We start from the raw sequence: 18,370 nt of genomic DNA on the forward strand, positions 1-18,370 counted from the left end.
TATAGATTTGTTTTTTTAGAGTAGCATGCTTGGCAGTATGAGATGCTATTTGTTTATTTAGCTGCACAGTGACTACTCTTGTCCTCACCTCACGTACCACACATAGGTTGATTTTTTATTCTTGCAAACACAGCACAACAACCTGTCTAACGCATGGCAGCGAGCGCCTGCCTCGGGCTTCCGCCCAAAAAATGAGCAGCGCGTGGATGTTTCTAATCCTATGGAATCAGTACTACCAGACCAGCTTTCCTATGAAACACTATTCACCTTTCCCGTGTTCCGAACGGTTGGAAGGGAAAGAATACCGTAGGGATTGTGTTCCTACGAAAATCCTGCACCAAACCTGTGAACCGAACGCAGCTTTAGCTGTTCTTAATCTAATGTCCCTGGTAAAAATGAAGCCATGCCACTGTTATAAGCCATGACAAGTTTAGCCAAATGTTTCTGCCTGTAATTGTTTGAGACTCTGACTGTTTCCTCTGTACCTTTTTGTGCAAACAGGGATATCCAATTCACCTGGTTGCTGTTGTGACCTTTTGGTGCACTGCACAAAACTCTTCTTAAAAGAAGTGACTTTTGTGCTGTTTAACTAGAATGTCAGAATGGAACAGTTGGTTCGTTTCGGTGGAACTGCACAAAGGGAGATCTGTGTTCCAATCCTCATCATCCATATTGGCGCCATAACCTTCCTTTAGGTAAGAATGATATTTAATGCATGTGTTCATCTCTATTTTCCGACTGCCATGAGAAAATAATGCTATTTTTTACTAGTACACTTGTACTCCCTCACTGACAAAACCAATTCTGAATTAGAAGGCCAATCATGTACTTGGTTTCACCAACTGGTGAGGAGAAAGAGAAACAGAGCATGAAGAGGAAGAAGAAGAAGAATAAACAGTGCCAAGGCGATCTTGCTGAAGCCAGAGGCCTCAGTCGAGGCCATTCAAGGGCTCCGGCAACGACTACCTTACATGTGAGACGATCCTCCAGGGAGCCCTTCCACTTCTGCTGTCTCACTTAATTAATTAGGAGTACTTAAGTACCACTAATTTATTACTGCCTAATTTTCCTGTTGGAGTTAAACAAATCTTTAGTAGGACCCTATGCTGAATCATGTACGTGTGTATGTTTGTCTATGGAGGTGAATCATGTGGTGGAGCAGGGAGGGAATATTATTAGTGTCATGACATAATAGTGCTATTGTTTTGCATGTCAATTTATTGCCATTGGTTCAATGAGGCAATGTTTTGCGTATTGTCCATCATGAATTTGATGCTACTGTTTGAGTAATATGCTAATGTCTTCCTATCCTTTCTCACTAAGCTAATGAAGGTTTCACCTTGTTCCTACTTGTGCAAACAGGGATCATGTTGTGCCAATCATACATTTTAGTGGAACTACACAAGACAATACAATGAACTGTATCCCAGCCAGTGCTTTAACTCTGCTAGAAGTTCTTGATAATATTTCAATATAATCTCAGCACTGGTAAACAAGAGTGATTTCAACCATACATTTGAAGTGCACAAAAATATATACTATTGTGTGATTCCAGTGAGTGCTTTATCATCTCTTATGGGACTACATGAATAAGCTTTTTTTCTCAGGTTGGTACGGGCCTAAGGCCTTCATCCATATTAGTTTGCTGTCATCTCTATTTGTATCGTGCTACTGTCATGAGAAACTCCTTTATCTTTGCACGTTAAAGTTTTGCAACCTACGATAAATGGCAATGCTTTGAGTGTTGAGCTAATTGGCACTGATTAAATAAACTAATACCTCTCTTTAAGCAGGACTACTATGTTGCTAACTTTACCCATTAAGATAATGAGGGTGCTTCTATTTGTTAGTGTATGTTTCATCAACTAGTCCCACTATTACAGTAATCTCACTCTCTCAATATATGTGCCAACAGGGATGCTCGATTTTGGTGGAACTGCACAAAAACTTTGGGTGCTTCATTGCCTCGACAACTTCCGTCCTTTCCTGTCAGTCGCTAATCTCAGCTTGCTTTCTTCCTTTGCTGTCAGTCGCTTGGCTTATCTCGGCTTCCAGTCAAAGGAAATAGTAATTGATATGCTACCTAACACAGGTTGGTACTGGTCTTTATCTTGATTATTGTGCATGTCATATGTATTGGTAATTTGGTATTGTGCTACTATTTGCCGATTTCATAAAGGAGTAATTTGGAGCCTGAACTCACAGGCAAATCATTACATCGGGTGATTTCAGTAGAACTGCACAAAATGATCAGATGGACAGGTACTTATGCTGCTGCTATGTACTCCAAAGTTCACTCAGACAAGCATCAATATTGACAAGAAGAAGTGCCTATATTCATTCGAGTATCAACCGGCGTCAACCAATTGTCAAACTCCAAGTATTAGGAGAGTGAACGCCAAAAATATTGCTTGGCGCATACCTAGAAAAATGTAGTCCAGCCTTTGGTCCCAACTTGTGCCTTTTGGTTATCGACACATATGGTAGCGAACTATATGGCATGGAGTCTAAAGATTCTAGACAAGTTGGTTGACGCGTATATTCATCTGGCACTTAATCAGTCTGCACGCCAAGGATGCTCCATTTCAGTTGAACTGCACAAAAAATTTGGGTGGTTCATTTTCTCAACCGCTTCCTTTCTCGTCTGCAATGTAGAATTTTGGCGAGATACAGGACCAAGATGAGCCAGTAAACTAGTTGGATGAAAGTAGTGGCCAAGTTGCTCAAACCTCCCTCGGCACGAGGCCACTATTTGAGGATAAACCTACAAGCAAAGTTCAGATTGTCTGTGCTGCCTCTTATGTACTCGAAAGTTTACTCGTACAAGAACTAATTTTAGCAAGAAGTACCTCCGATTGAACACCATTTACCAGTCTGTACCCTAGGTAATTAAAGTTCATCCATGGATCATATTGGCTGTGATCTCAATCATTTGGATGCATAAACATACTGAACATGTGTATATCTGAATCTTTTTGTGAATTATGTATGAATATTGTCGTGTGATCTATCAATAATTTGGATGCATAGATATGCTGAGCTTGTGTATATATGAATCTTTTGAGTTGTTGATAGTGAATGTTGGCTATGAATATGAACGTGTCCTGTGAACCTGAGTTTGATACGAATGTTTACCTTTTCTGTTGTATTTGTGTGTGAAACTTGTTAGTATGCCTACTGTGGGGTATAAAACGCAGGTCTCTTATAAAAGTAATGTTGTGTCCAATTTATGTTTTCCCTTCTAACCACATTATACATATTTATATTTATATTATTACTATTATATAGTGAGACTTATATATACATTATAAAAACATCCCACGTGTTATTAACTTATAAAAGTAAATGTTTAACGTAAGTTGGCAAGGAAAATCCTGGTTGTTTTTGACTCACAGGCAAGGAAAATCCTGGTGAATGCGTACAAAATTTTGTAAAAATTTTAAGGACTAATTTAATAATAACATGCTCATTTTTATTTTGAGCAATAACTCGCTAATTTGTTAATTATATATATATAATGTGCCTCTCCAGTTTATTCTTTGATATTAATTGCTCCTTCTAACATAACATTATATATATAACGAGCCCACCTAATACGTGTATTTCAAGGAAGTGCAAATGGGCTGGGATTTCTTAGAAAATATAAATGGGCCTGATTGACGCAAAATTATTTGTTCACCCAGCCGAGCAAATGGACTGTACATTCTAGAAAACATGGGTTAAATATATGCCACATTTTTGCAGGCTGACATGTGGGCCAATAGGTCGAAACCTACGCAGGGCATTGTCAACTTGGTCAACAAATGATTGTGTCGTCCACAGCCATTGGATTTATATCCAACGGCCAGCATGCACCTTCAATCTCTCGTCCTCTTCCTCCAGCGTCGCCGGGACCGCCTGGTCCGGCCTCCGGCGGCTAGCGGCTCTGCTTAGCATGCATCGCTGCGAAGCACTACCCCACCGCCGGCCAGGCTATCCCTCCACCCATCGACACCTCCTGTTATTCTCCACAGACTACAACCCGACGCCACAACAGAACCAGTTATAACCCTTCTCCTCCTCTCAATCTGCGACTCCACTGCCGCGTTTTCCCATCTCCGAGTCGTTCCCGTCCGGGGCCTCGCCGTCGTCCACCGCCTCGCTGCGCTCAGTGCGGCGTGGTCAACAAACGAGAGTCATCGGAAGAGGACTGTATGTGGAGAGCCTGACGGCTGGGACCCACGAGGTCCATGGTCACACGCAAGGAAAGTTCCTCCTTATTAAGCAGAAAAAATGTTTCCTCCACCTAACAGCTGGGACCCACCGGCTGTATCTTCGCACAGAAGGAAGTGCCTCCTTGTTTTGCAAAAAAATTATTCATCCCGTTGACAGCTGGGACCCGTCAGATTTGGTGACTGACTTGTGGGCCTACTAAGCGGACATGTACGCACGACTTTGTCAAATTAATCAACAAATGATTCTAGCAGCTGGACCGTTGGATGTTAATCCAACAGCCGTGCTCCTTCTTCAACCTCTGTTATTGCTCCTGTCTCCCGTGGGCGGCACCATGGCTGTGCTGCCGCGCACCCGAACCAGTGAAGTTTCCCACTCCTCTCCATCTGCGATTCCACTGCCCCGTCTTCCCCATCTCCAGGTCGTTCCAGTCTGGGTGCGCTCGGCACAGTGTGGTCAACATGGTCAACAACCGAGAGTCATCGGAAGATGACTGCATGTGAGAGGCTGACAGTGGGGATGCACCACGCCCATGGACGTATGCATGCAACAGAACGCGGCGTGGTCAACGTGGTCAAGGAATGACTTCCATTGGAAGTATACTGTACGTGGAGAGTCTTAGCTGGGTCCACGACCGCAGCAAGTAAGTGCCTCCTTATTACGCGGAAGATAATGATTCCTCCAACTGACAGCAGGGACCCACTGGATGGGCCACCGTATTTTGCAAAAAAAAAACGCTTGCCCCTGACTGCTGGGACCCACCTGACGGGCCACCGTATTTTGCGAAAAAACGTTCCCCTTGTTGTCAGCTCGGACCCACCGAAAGTGCCTCCTTATTAAGCAAAAAAAATGAATACTCCCCCTGCTAGCTGGGACCCACCTCGGTGGGAGGCTGACTTGTGGGCCCACTAAGTTGACGGGGACGGAGGGCTTTGTCAATTTAGTCAATATGAATGATTCTAGCTGTAGTGATCGTACGATGTCCATCCAACGGCCATCGTGCTTCTTCAACCTCTGGTCTTCTTGCTCTAGCCGCCCAAAGTAGCGCCGATCGTGCCGCCTGCTCCTGCCTCCCGTGGCCGGTTGTGATGCCGCGGAGGCCTCACTGCCCCCTACTACTCCCGCCGCTGGCCAGGCCATCCCCCACTCACCCACACCCCCTGTTATTCTGCGGCGACGGCAGCCTCACACCGCAGCCGAACGAGTGAACCCTCATACTCCTCTACGCGTGGGCATCCACTGCCGCGCCTTCCCCGGCTCCACGTCATCCCCTTCCTAGGCCTCGATGTCGTCCACCGTCGTGGTGCTCTCGGTGCGGCGTGGTCAATGTGGTCAACGACCGAATTCCATCGGAAGAGTACTGTACGTGGAGAGGCTGACAGTTGGGTCCACGGCAGCCGCAAGGAAGTGCCTCCTTATTACGCGGAAAATAAATATTCCTCCACCTGACAGTGGGGACCCACCGGACGGGCCACCAGTATTTTGCGAAAAAAACGTTTCCCCCTGACTGCTGGGACCCACCGGACGGGCCACCGTATTTCACGAAAAAAACATTCCCCCCGTTGTCAGCTCAGAACCACCTGAAGTGCCTCCTTATTACGCACAAAAAAATGAGTACTCCCCCGGCTAGCTGGGACCCACCTTGGTGGGAGGCTGACTTGTGGGCCTACTAAGTTGACGGGGACGAAGGGCTTTGTCAACTTAGTCAATATGAACGATTCTAGCTCCAGTGACCGTACGATGTCCATCCAACAGCCGTAGTGCTTCTTCAACCTCTGGTCTTCCTGCTCCAGCCGCCCAAAGCAGCGCCGGTCGTGCCGCATGGTCCTGCCTCCCATGGCCGGCTGTGCTGCCACGGAGGCCTCACTGCCCCCTACTATTCCCACCGCTGGCCAGGCCCTGCGGCGACGGCAGCCTCACACCGTAGCCGAACCAGTGAACCCTTGTACTCCTCTCCGCGCGGGCTTCCACTATCGTGTCTTCCTCGGCTCCGCGTCGTCCCCTTCCTAGGCCTCGCTGTCGTCCACCGCCGTGGTGCTCTCCGCGCAGCGTGGTCAACGTGGTCAAGGAACGACTTCCATCGAAAGAGTACTGTACGTGGAGAGGCCGGCAACTGGGTCCACGGCCACAACCCAGTTTTTTTATAATTTGCCAAGTAAGTCGCTTTGTCAGGCCTGTTGGGCTGCAAATCTTTCAAGACGAGGAGAGCTTTCATTCGGCTGGTCGAGAAAATGGCCCATCAGTAATGAGAAATGGGCTGTACATTTTTAAAACACATCAAACCGGCAATTAGTTTCAAATATCTTTTTTTCATTTCGAGATTTTAAATTACAATAATTTTTATGGCTGGAGAATTTGTTGGATTTTATGTTGATATACATTTATTTTTAAAATCAGTTTGAATCTGAGTTGAAATTTCGGGATTAAAAACAGTTCGGACCGCACCGAAATATGCAAAATTTCATATAATTTTTTAACCGTGGCCACAATATGGGCTGTAATGCTAACAAAAAGAATATGGGCTAAAAAACCTTAAGAATTAGCAAATGGGTTGTAAATTATTAGAAATAATGGCAGATGGGTTGTATGCTGTTTTCCACAGATTTGAGGCTTTCCTAAAAAAAAGGTTGACGCACAAGCAGTGACTGTTGGATGTCCATCCAACGGCCGTCGTGCTTCTTCAATCTCTGCTCTTCCTGCTCCAGCCGCTCAAACAAGCGCCGACGGGACTGCCTGCTCCCTCCTCCCCGCGGCCGGCTGTGCAGCCGCGCAGGCCTCACCGACCCACCATACTCCCATCTCTTGCCTAGCCATTCCTCTACTCACCCACACCTGCTGTTATTCTCCGGCGACGGCAGACGAACCAGTAAACCCTTGTACAGTCGTACTCCCCTCCGCGTGGGAAACAACTTCCGTGTCTTCCCTGCCTCCATGTCGTTCCCTTCCTAGGCCTCGCCGTCGTCCATCGCCCTGGTGCTCTCGGCGCGGCATGGTCAACATGGTCAAGGAATGGCTTCCATCGGATGTGGACTATACATGGAGAGGCTGACAGCTGGGTCCACGGCCGCAGCAAGGAAGTGCCTCCTTATTATGCGCAAAATAATTATTCCTCCACCTGACAGCAGGGACCCACTAGACGGGCCACCGTATTTCGCGAAAAAACATTTCCCCCTGACTGCTGGGACCCACCAGCTACATCTTCGCACGCAAGGAAGTGCGTCCGGGCAAAAAAACGATTCGCCCCCCTGACTGTTGGGACCCACCAGCTACATCTTCGCAGGCAAGGAAGTGGCTGACAGTCGGGACCCACCTAGTCGAAGTGTACGTAGGGTTGTCATTCTGGTCGCGAACGTGTATGTACATACTGGTCGTTGTAGAGGCACACACGTGTCGTAGTAGAGGCGCGCAGGTAGCATGTACACGTACATACATCGGCCATGGTGCAAGAAAGAAAATACAGCCACATACGTACATACGGGCAGGGTCTCGAACGCCTACTCGCGCATATGTACGACCAGGGCTCGTGTACATGGCTGGGTCAGAACGGAGAAACAACGTCGTTGTCGTGTTCATGGGGAGGCCACGGAATGCGTCATGTTCATGGGGAGGCAATGGAATGTGTCGTGTTCATCAGGAGGCAACGGAACGTGTGGGAGCCAACCGGCTGGGTCGGAAGGGAATGCGTGGTCATGTTCATCGGGAGGGCTTGGACGGAACAGGCGATGGAAACGAGGCCTGGCGTACCACAGAACGGAGGAAACGGCCTTGTGTTCGACCGGCCACGTTCGGAACGGGGGTCCTGTTGATCGGGTGGCGTACTGCAAAACGGAGGAAACAGACCTCCTACGGTCGAAACGGGGGTCCTGTTGATCGGGAGGGGTGTGGCGTACCGCAAAACGTAGGAAACAGACCTCCTACGGTCGAAACGGGGGTCCTGTTGATCGGGAGGGGTGTGGCGTACCGCAAAACGGACGAAACGGACTTGTGTTGGAGCGCTACGGTCGAAACGGGGGTCCTGTTCATCGGGAGGGGTGTGGCGTACCGCAAAACGGGACTCCACGTGATATTGTTCATCTCCACCGTCGACCTCCTCCAGCCTCCACGGGCTACCGTCGACCTCCTCCAGCCTCCACGGGCTACCGTCGACCTCCTCCAGCCTCCACGGTCTCCTGTTCATCCAGTCTCCACCGCGCGCTACTCCACCGGCTACTGTTCAACCACCCCTCCACGGGCACCCCTCCACCGTCTACTGTTCATCCAGCCCTCGACACTAGGGGGTCCTGTTCAACCACCCCTCCACTGTCTACTTCTCATCCAGCCCTCCACACCACGGGATCCTGTTCATCGAGAGGCAACGCCACCGCTCACTGTTCATCCAAACCCCCCCGCAACGCTCACTGTTCATCCAATCGATCGGCCTCAGTTAGCAGCAGTAGCGAAGCAATCGCTCGATCGGGTTCAATTAACAGCCATCGATTGATCGCTCTAGTTCAGTAATGCATAGCCTGTAGTGCAATCGCTCGGGTTCAGTTAGAGCCCAACACCTCGCTCGGGTTCTGTTAGAGCCAACGCCTCGCACACACGCGCGTACGTGTACGAGAGAAACGCGCATCGCTCGGCCCCGACCTCCCACCGTAATCGAGAACTCCCTGAAATTTTCCTCGCCCTCGCTTCTACCATGGTTTTTTCCGTCATGGACGGCCCAAAGAATGTCATGCAGCTGCGTCTCCGGCCCGCACAGAACGAAAAGCCCATTTTCTGTCATGATTTTTTGTCATAGAAGTAGGAGCCCACCACATCTATGATGATACCAGGTTTTGTCACAATTATCGTCATAGAAGTGTCATATGTATGACAGAAAAAAAAATCGTTCGGCCCAAAATGTCGCGGATGTGTCTTTTTTGGGCTGGAATGATTTTTGTCGAGAATGGAGTTGTTGATTCCCCCTGGACGGCGTTTGGGAGTAGAGTGGGTCGGTGAAGCCCGCGCGGCAGCACAACCGGCCATGGGAGGCGGTAGCAGGCAGTACCACCGGTGGTGGTTTGGACGGCTGAAGCAAGAATATCCGAGATTGAAGAAGCACTCCAGCAGTTGGATGGACATCCAACGACCACTGCTGCTAGAATCGTGTCTTGACTATAAGTTTACAAAGCCTTCCGTACACCTTAGTAGGCTCACAAGCCTTCCGTATGCGTCACTAACTATAATTCTCAAAAAAATAGGAGGCCCACAAGTGAGCATCACATCTGTGGCAGAGAACATATAGCCCATTTGCGATTTGTAATGATGTAAAGCCCATTTTTGAATTCTAATGGAATTTACTACAATCCATTTACAGTCTATTAAAATTACAACCCATTTTATAGCTAGGACAACGATTAATAATTTCAAACGACCTCTCAAAATAGAATTCAACCAAAAATCCCACATTTTGATGGGATCCGAAATATTTTTGTCCCAAAATTTCGAGTCAGATTAAATATAATTCCAAAATGAATTTGTATGAGGTAAACATCTAAAGAAATATTGTGCGCTCAATAAGTAATGAAATTAAAATTTCCAAATTCAAAAAACAATATTTTTGAAACTAATTACCTGTTTGGTGCATTTTTGTATATTTACAGCCCAGATTTTATAGTTACATCCCATTTATTGTTTCTTAAAGCCCATTTTCTTGTTAGTCCTAATGCATCCCTCGTAGGAAAGATTTACAGCCCAGTGGTGCGGAGAATAACAAGTTGACCTGGGTTGAGTATTCCACAAAAAAAGTATAGCTAGGCTTGCCATTTTCACCTTGAAAAAATAATATGTTGGTTGGATATTTGGTCGACATAAAATAATAGCTTGGTCTAGATGGGCCACAGCCCGCCCAGTTGATACCCTGCTCCTCTGAACAACAACAAAAACATCGCTCAAGAAAAACTCCGCTTACACCTAAAAAACTAATACTGCTCGAGCTACTGGGTCCCAAATGTCGACTGCTCCTTGTGCAATTCTCTCATTTATTGACTATATAGGTTGAGGATGGTGTGGGACCGTGATGTCAGGAAAACAGGAGGAAGCAAAAAAAATATAATTGTATATAATAAGGAGGAACATGCTTGCGTACGACTATGGCCCTAGTGGGTTCCTACTGTCATCCTCTCCAAGTAAAGTCATTTCCTGATTCCTCGTGTTTGTTGACCATGTTGACAATGCTCGGCGCCACGGCCAACGCAACAAGTCGAAGGACGACTAAGAAGGCCTCGCGGGCCCTACGGATGGTATGATACATCGCCCGCTGCTCATTCAGGAAGCCAAGATCATCGGACACCTATGAGCACCTTCGAGATACTGAGACGACATGAAACGGTAAGGCCACGCTTAGGAGCTCTGGATTGTTTCACACCTGTATTAAGATACAAGTGTAATTTACTCATCATCGGAAACAATGCGTAAAATACAGGCGAAATGAAACTGAGGGCCCGAGGTCTATAACAAAAACCGGTGAGTTATGCGTGTAATTTGAGAGGCCAGTGCATATTTTACTAGTCGAAATCGACCAACCAAGCGCTTCACCCAAGACCATCTACTTTTATTTACAAGGTTCAGTTTTACAAGAGGTTTTGGTAGGAAAACGATGATCCAATCATGGCCTAAGATGATGAGTTGGTCGGAAGATCATATGGTTTCACCTCTAACCTACCCGAGTTGTCATATAGGCTATGAATGAAACATAAGACAATGAACTTCTTAAGCACAGAAACAACAGAAGAGGATGATCTTCTTAACATGCAAATCACAGGCATTAGATCAACATGCAAAACAATATGAAGCATTATTCTCAGGAGGCACGGTGAACAACTCATGATGATACATGCCACAACATTCCAAGCTCAACTTTGTAATCAAACTCACAAGGCCTGGCATTACATAGACAACATTCAGAACAAACTCTTGAAATACCTTACATAATTCCACATTCATGTGACTATGCATCTTAGCTGAGTAAATATTTCCTTCTGAACTGAAGACAGGAATAGAAAAAACGATCGACGCTGCTCACAACAAAGGGCGTTACACTCAAAAATATCAAATGCATGTCTTCTGGCTAACATCAATGAGCAAAATTTGACAAGGTTTTCCAATTCCAATATATTAAACTAATGTCTTCTTGGTAACATCAATGATTAAACTTTGACAAGCTTATCCCGTTCAAAATATGTAATGCCTATGATTGTGGAACGGGCTGGGTTTGTCATCGGATAGTCCGGTGGCTCAAGGTGATGATGAATAATTAGAGAACCATTCTATGTATTGTGCATGATGAAGTATTATGGAGGACACGAACCATCTGAACATTTTGTGCAGTTCCACTAAAATCAAGCTGAGCATCCGAGTGGATTTCGTATTTATATGCTGCAAGAAAACAAAGACACATCAGCACACACATGAATATTGGCCCAAGTGTCAACCCACCAATCGATGGACTAACAAACTAAAAGTATGGTAAACAGATTACCATACCCAGATGCCCCATCATTGTTGCTTAGAGTGACATTGGCAGACTTGGAGTCCTATATTGGCTTCTTGTACTTGTTTGGGCACTTGTTTACCCAGTGTTCCTCTGAACCACAAGTAAAGCAGCCATCTCTCTTTTTGTCTCTCTTCTTACCCTTCTTAAAGGTAGTATTATGCTCGACAGAGTTCTTTCCCTTGAACTTGTGGGAATTCTTCTGCCTTGAAGACGTTGGTAGCTCCATTCAGACGGGCATGGTGTGTCATCAGTTTGCACATTGAAATGGCACATGGAACTGGATTAACCAGTGTATCTTTTTGTGCAGTTCCACTGAAATCAAACAATGTCTTGAGTAGCATGGTGGATTTTGTATTTATATGTTGCAAAGATTAAACACGTTGGCAACTCCATTCAAGTAGATATTCCGGTGGCTCAAGGTGACGACGAATGATTAGAGAACCATTCAATGCATTGTGCATGATGAAGTATTATGGAGGACACGGACCATCTGAACATTTTGTGCAGTTCCACTAAAATCAAGCTGAGCATCCCTGTCTGCATAAATACAGAAAAAGCATGATGAATATAATAGTGGTACTAGTTGATTAAACATACGCTTACAACTATAATCATCTTCATTATCTTAACAGGAAAAGATAGCAATACAATAGCTTGAATTAAACATTTATTCAGAACAATACAAAAATATAATCAGCACAACATAACAAAGCATGATCATGTGGATGAAGGCCGATACTGACCTCGTTTGTTACAGCTGCGCCGGAGACTGACTTTGTAATACCTTTCCTTGTGGAGTGAATTTTGCACCCCACGTGCTGTTGACATGAGTTTTCCTTGGTCAGCAGACTAGTCATGTCATCAGTGTCTAGAATACTCTAAGGTTTCTTGATCATTCTTTCTGAATGTAGCACAAACAGTGACTGCCTCTTTCTGCAAAGTGGTAAGACCAACTTGACCCACTAATGCAACAATTTGCCTTAAACACATTGGCTCCTTTTCTACAGTTCAACTAAAATCAAAGTCAAAATAAAACCGAGCAGAAGTTTTGATATCCCTGTATGCAACAATATGTATAAAGGGAAGCAATTACTAAGAAATAATGGTTGCTGACTTATACTCCCAGAAGAAAAACATCTACTGATCTACCTTATCTTAATGGGAAACAAAGCAGGAGAGTAGCAATTCTCAACCAATGTGATTCATTCATATTAACTGAGACATTATCTTAACAATGCCTTGTTTCAACATGTATAAAGAACGACAAAGCAGAAAAGTACCATTCCTAAAACAATGCGACTGATTCATATTAACAGAGACATTACCTTAACAATACCTTGATTAAACATGTAGAAAGAACTACAAACCAGGATAGTACCATTTGTGAAACATTGTAAGTGATATATAATAACAGAGACATTATCTCAACAGTACATTTCTTAAACATGTACTCTGGTCGATCCCTAACAGAAATGGTACTCCCACCGATCCCTAACAAGTGTTGCAGTTTTGAACTAAGATTCAGTAGTTAATTCTCAGAGCGGCATTGCTTAATTTTACCAGCGACATTAGATTAACAAAAAGCATAAACAGTTCCAGGGGAGAGTGGCGCAATAGCACCATGTTCTTCCATCTACTTATAAAAGGGGTGATGTAGAGTTTTTTGTAACAAAGCAACAAGCACCATGTCTGGGTTGGTCCCACTTTTGTTCACTACTTAATGGGAAAAGACAGCAATACAATAGCTTCAATTCAACATTTATTTAAAACAGTACTAATACAAGTAACAAAACATCTCAAAGCACACTGCACAATCATGTGTATGAAGGCATGTACTGACATTTCATGAGGCGGACAAGATAAAATACGAATCTACCAACACGAAAAGGAAATCCAATCTCGTTTGGTGCAGTTCCACTGAAATCAAGCAAAGTTTTCGGTGTGACATTTAAGTTTGCTATAGCAACAAGTTGAATAGAGATCCCTGTTTTAACAGAGGCAAAAAAGGAAACTATTACTGGCCAATAAAGGAGGATGAAACATATGGCGACAAAAATATGCATCTAACTTATCTTGATGGAAAACAAAGAAGGACAGTAGCATTTCTAAAATGGTTGCATTGATTAATATTAACAGAGACATTCTCTTAAAACAACATTCATTAAAAATGCAATTTACTTTTAACAGTGGCATTGCTTCAATTTTCCAACGACATTCTTGGATTAACAACATCAAAATAGTTGTATGGGACATGGGACATTCCAGCACCATGTGCGTCCACACATATAAATGGATGATGAAGAGTATGTTGCCAAGCAGCATATCTGCGTTGGTCCCATATTTGTTCTCTTTGAACCTTTTTCCTATGTGAGGGCAACAAATCTAGTCTTGCACAAACTCCCCGACCCCCCTGTTTCTTTCTCTTTTCAACAAAGAGATCAGTTCCTTATAGATGTGTGTATTGGGTTACCCCCTTTTCCCCTTTTCAACCAACAAAGTGGCTGCATATCCAGTCTATACTACTTTCCCTCCCTCATTTCCACATTGAACCATGCCCTAGATTCATGCTCCACCCAACCCCACCCCACCCTTATTTCCTCTTTGAAACAAGATCTTGATTCGGCTACAGAATCGAAAAAGATCTGCATGCAGCTAGAGCAATGACAGTTTCAAAGAAAGTTATACCTTAGGGTCGTCGGGATGTGGCTAGGCGTGCGGCAGGAGGCCGGATCTGCCCACACTACATACGACAACGAGGAATAAGGGGTCGGTGGCCCTCCCACACAGGCGCTGGGTGAAAGAGAATAGCGCAGCCGGCAATCGATTGCCTCCCTCGCCGAGGGCGACGGAGTGAACGCTGCACCTCCTCCCCTTCCCAGCGTGACGAGATTCGAACGGCTCTTTCACCAGCTGTGATGGGGGAGAGAAAGACAGAGGCCAACACAGTGTTGTTTATATCTGGTGAAGAGGGTGAGAGACTGTGAATATAGCAAACCCTAGCAAAGGAACACTGAGCCTCCAGCGTGTATATATATATATATATATATATATATATATATATATATATATATATATATATGTAGTGCGGCAAGAGTGTGGAGAGTGCAAACCCTAGCGAACAAGCGCTGAGGCTCCAGCTTATATAGTACTCGTGTATACTACTAATATATAGTGGAGTGGTTTTCTTTTTCTCTCCATAAAAATCATTTTAAAATTGTGTAAGTACGAAACAAAACTCTTTATTTAACGTACCAGTGAAAAAAACTACTAACAATCAACTAACGATCCACTTGTCTTGGTCGCACTTCCTGTCCTTCACGTGCGGTACACTACCCTCTGTTACGTGAACAACCACACATGCGCCAAATTATCGGAAAGGTGTGAGAGTGTGTACAAATAAAGAATTTTAATTTCAATTATCGAAAAGGTTTGAGAGTATGTACAGTTTGCCCTCTCTCAATAATTATGGTTTGTTGTGTTCGGCCTAAACTTGGTCAAACTTTACAAAGTTTGACTTTAGTCAAATCTAATATGCAGAGTAAATACAAATGGAGGGCTACTACGTCCATCCGGGGTTTTTAGTCCATACCATTTTTTTAATCAAAGTCTGACCACATATTTAGTTAATAGCTAGACAAATAAAATTACAGGGGAGCCGAAAACAAAGATGTGAGAAGGCTTAGAAATCAATACAAAACTTATGCTCTTAGTACAAACGTCGATGCTTCTTCGAGGAAACATTTGGTTCGTAGCCAATTGTGTGATAAAATTGCACCAACGTGAAAGACAACTGCATCTCCAGGTGAACTGATGAAGGATATCATCTTTGTGGGTAACAAGCAAAGTTCATTGATGGACGATAGCTTTTTTTTCATTGGAAATCGATCAGTTTCACCAGCCGATGCAACCATGAGAAGCAACCATGAGCATCAATAGGTCATTGTGGTGATGCATCATCCATTTGGCATCAAGTTTGGGTGAGGCACCAATGAAGTTCGACAAATCCTCACTGTGGTCTCTTTCTTCTTGGTAATCAAGCTCAAGGAAGGAAGAACCACGTGGCAGAGGACAATGAGGCAGAACAACAATGGCCATCCAATTTTGTCAAGTTCCACTAAAATTGAGGAAGACGTGCCCGGGTATGGAGATACACATCGTTGTTTGCAAAAATATTAAAAAGGCATATAGTGTTGTTACTTTGTTTTGGCAGTGGTACAAGATTAACAGCGACATCTTAGTTGTTAATAAGAATTAATGAAAGTACACCAGCAAACATAAGCATCATGATTATCTTGATGGGAACTAAACCAGGACACCCGAGAAAAAAAGCAGGACAAAAGCATTAATGAAAAGTACTTAAAAGGGACGTCACTTTACCATGGGCATTGCTTCATTTAACAAGTGATAGTATTAGATTAGCAGCAGCAATAGGAGCATAGGGACAATGACCGCACAACCACCATGTACTTTTTGTCGAAACAACATGTATACCTCCACTGAGGCATAAACCAGGACAACTTTTTGAGTGGCCTTTCCTCTATAATAGTAAAAAATAGGTGATGTTGGACCAGCCTACGAACCCTAGCTACTGTACATGGGGAGTTGGGGAGTAGTGTCATAGAAGAAAACCTGCATGCAACAACCTGGGGAGCTGGACCAGTACAATGAAGCATGAAATCCAAAAGAAGTTATACCTCAGGTGGGCAAAGATGTCGCTTAGGTGGGCGGGCGAGATCTGCCCGCATGACGGTAGCGAACAAGGGCACGGAGGACCTTTGTCCATGCCAGCACCGGCTCAGAGAGGAAGGTGCGCATCGACTTCCTCCATCACCGACGGCAACAATCTCAACGCTGCACCTCCTCACCCCCCGCAGTGGACAGGATTCAGCCGGATCTGTGACCACCGGTGAGGAGAGGGATAGAGCGGACATTGTCATCTTGTTTAGATATGGAGAGGGTGAGAGAGCAAGACGTGAGAAACCCTATCAAACAAGAGGCTATATATGCAATGGAGTAAAAAAATCTCCGTAGCAGTGGTTTAAATAGAATACGCGCGTTCCCGGAAAAAAGAAATGAAAAGTGACAGACAATTTTTTAACGCACCAAGAAAGAAAACTCGATCAAAAACAGGCCCCGCTTCCAGGTCGCAGTTTGTATCGCTCACATGTGGTACCCGCCCCTCCATTATTAAGTGAACATATTAAAGGGTCAAATTATTATGTACGTGAGAGGCCTCTTCGTGTACAAATGTGCGCCATTGTGTACTCGCGAGTATCTCGGAGGCAGATTGAGTGCGAGTACATTTCTTCTTGCACGTCGTACTCCATTTATCTCACTTCATATTGTTTCCCAGTCCTATGATATTCCTATCCTAGGAACAAAAGGAGGCGGTACTAGGTTTGTGTGTGTGTAGAGAGAACGAGACATCGATGGTGTGTAGGAGTAGTCGCAAGAGTAGTCGCACACACACACATAGACACAGACATGCATATCCGTGTTTACGTAAAATTCCATCTCCATATCCAATCATATTTGTCCAGCTGGCACATTATTTACGTTGTTAATTATATACGCAACAATATTTACGTACAACATCTCTTGTTTGCGGGCGTCCAGACCGCTGCCACACCCGCTCCTGACCAATCCGAACCCTCTTCATCACCCACGCGTGCTTCCCGCCCGAAACGTTCAATGCTGCATTCATGCCCGGCCAGAGCGGACATGACCTTTCACTAGCGTCGGCATTGAAGCGGCGCGCCGACCGAGAGAGCTTCGCCCGCGCCGCTTCCCGGTGCACGCGACTGCTCCGCGTTCAAAGGTCGAAATAGCCGGCCACAACATGCATGTAAAAAGTTTTTGGGAGTCCGTGCTACAACTAGCTGTCCCCCCTCCTCGTCAATCTCTTCCAGTAGTGCTAGTACTCCATGGCGCGATCCATCAACAAGCAGGCGGGAAAGTTACGTATACTCGGTTTGCAGTGAGTGGCATGCCGAGTGACCATGTGGGGTGGAGCCGTGTTGGAGGGTGATACACGAACGCGACATGCGTGATTTAAATGTTGTTTTTTCTCGATCACGTGATCCAACGAAACGAAACGTTGGTTTCTTTCCATTTCCATTTTATCTCCGGAAAAACGAAAACTTTCCACTCCATTTTCATTCCTACTCCAAGGTTGCCCTGTTGCAACATTCCATCAAATACAAACGAAAACAAACACGCATGCTGATGCATCTCAATGATTCACAGATCATAGCCAATATTTACTTCACAACTAAAGACAAAAGTTGTGAGAGTGTGTATAAAAAAACTACATATGGGGTCCGTACGACATAAACCCTGAACCCTAAACAAGATTTAATTTCCTGGCTAGGTAGAACCTGTCGAAGGACAGACAGCTGGCACCCTCAGATCATATGATGCTTTTGTGCAGTTCCACTAAAATCGAGCTGAGCATCCCTGTTGGCAAAGATATTGAATAAGTGTGATTAGAAAAATAGTACTGGCACTAGTTCATGAGACATAAACTCATCACAAATAGAAGCCGGTAGAAGTAGAGAAAGATCCACATGGAGATGGAGCTATGTGGGGAGCTACGGCAGTGGAGCAAGCCGGCTCCAAAAGGAAACTGTACCTGGGACGTTA

This window comes from Triticum aestivum, chromosome 4B (genome assembly GCF_018294505.1).
Source record: "Triticum aestivum cultivar Chinese Spring chromosome 4B, IWGSC CS RefSeq v2.1, whole genome shotgun sequence".
NCBI classification, from domain to species: domain Eukaryota; kingdom Viridiplantae; phylum Streptophyta; class Magnoliopsida; order Poales; family Poaceae; genus Triticum; species Triticum aestivum.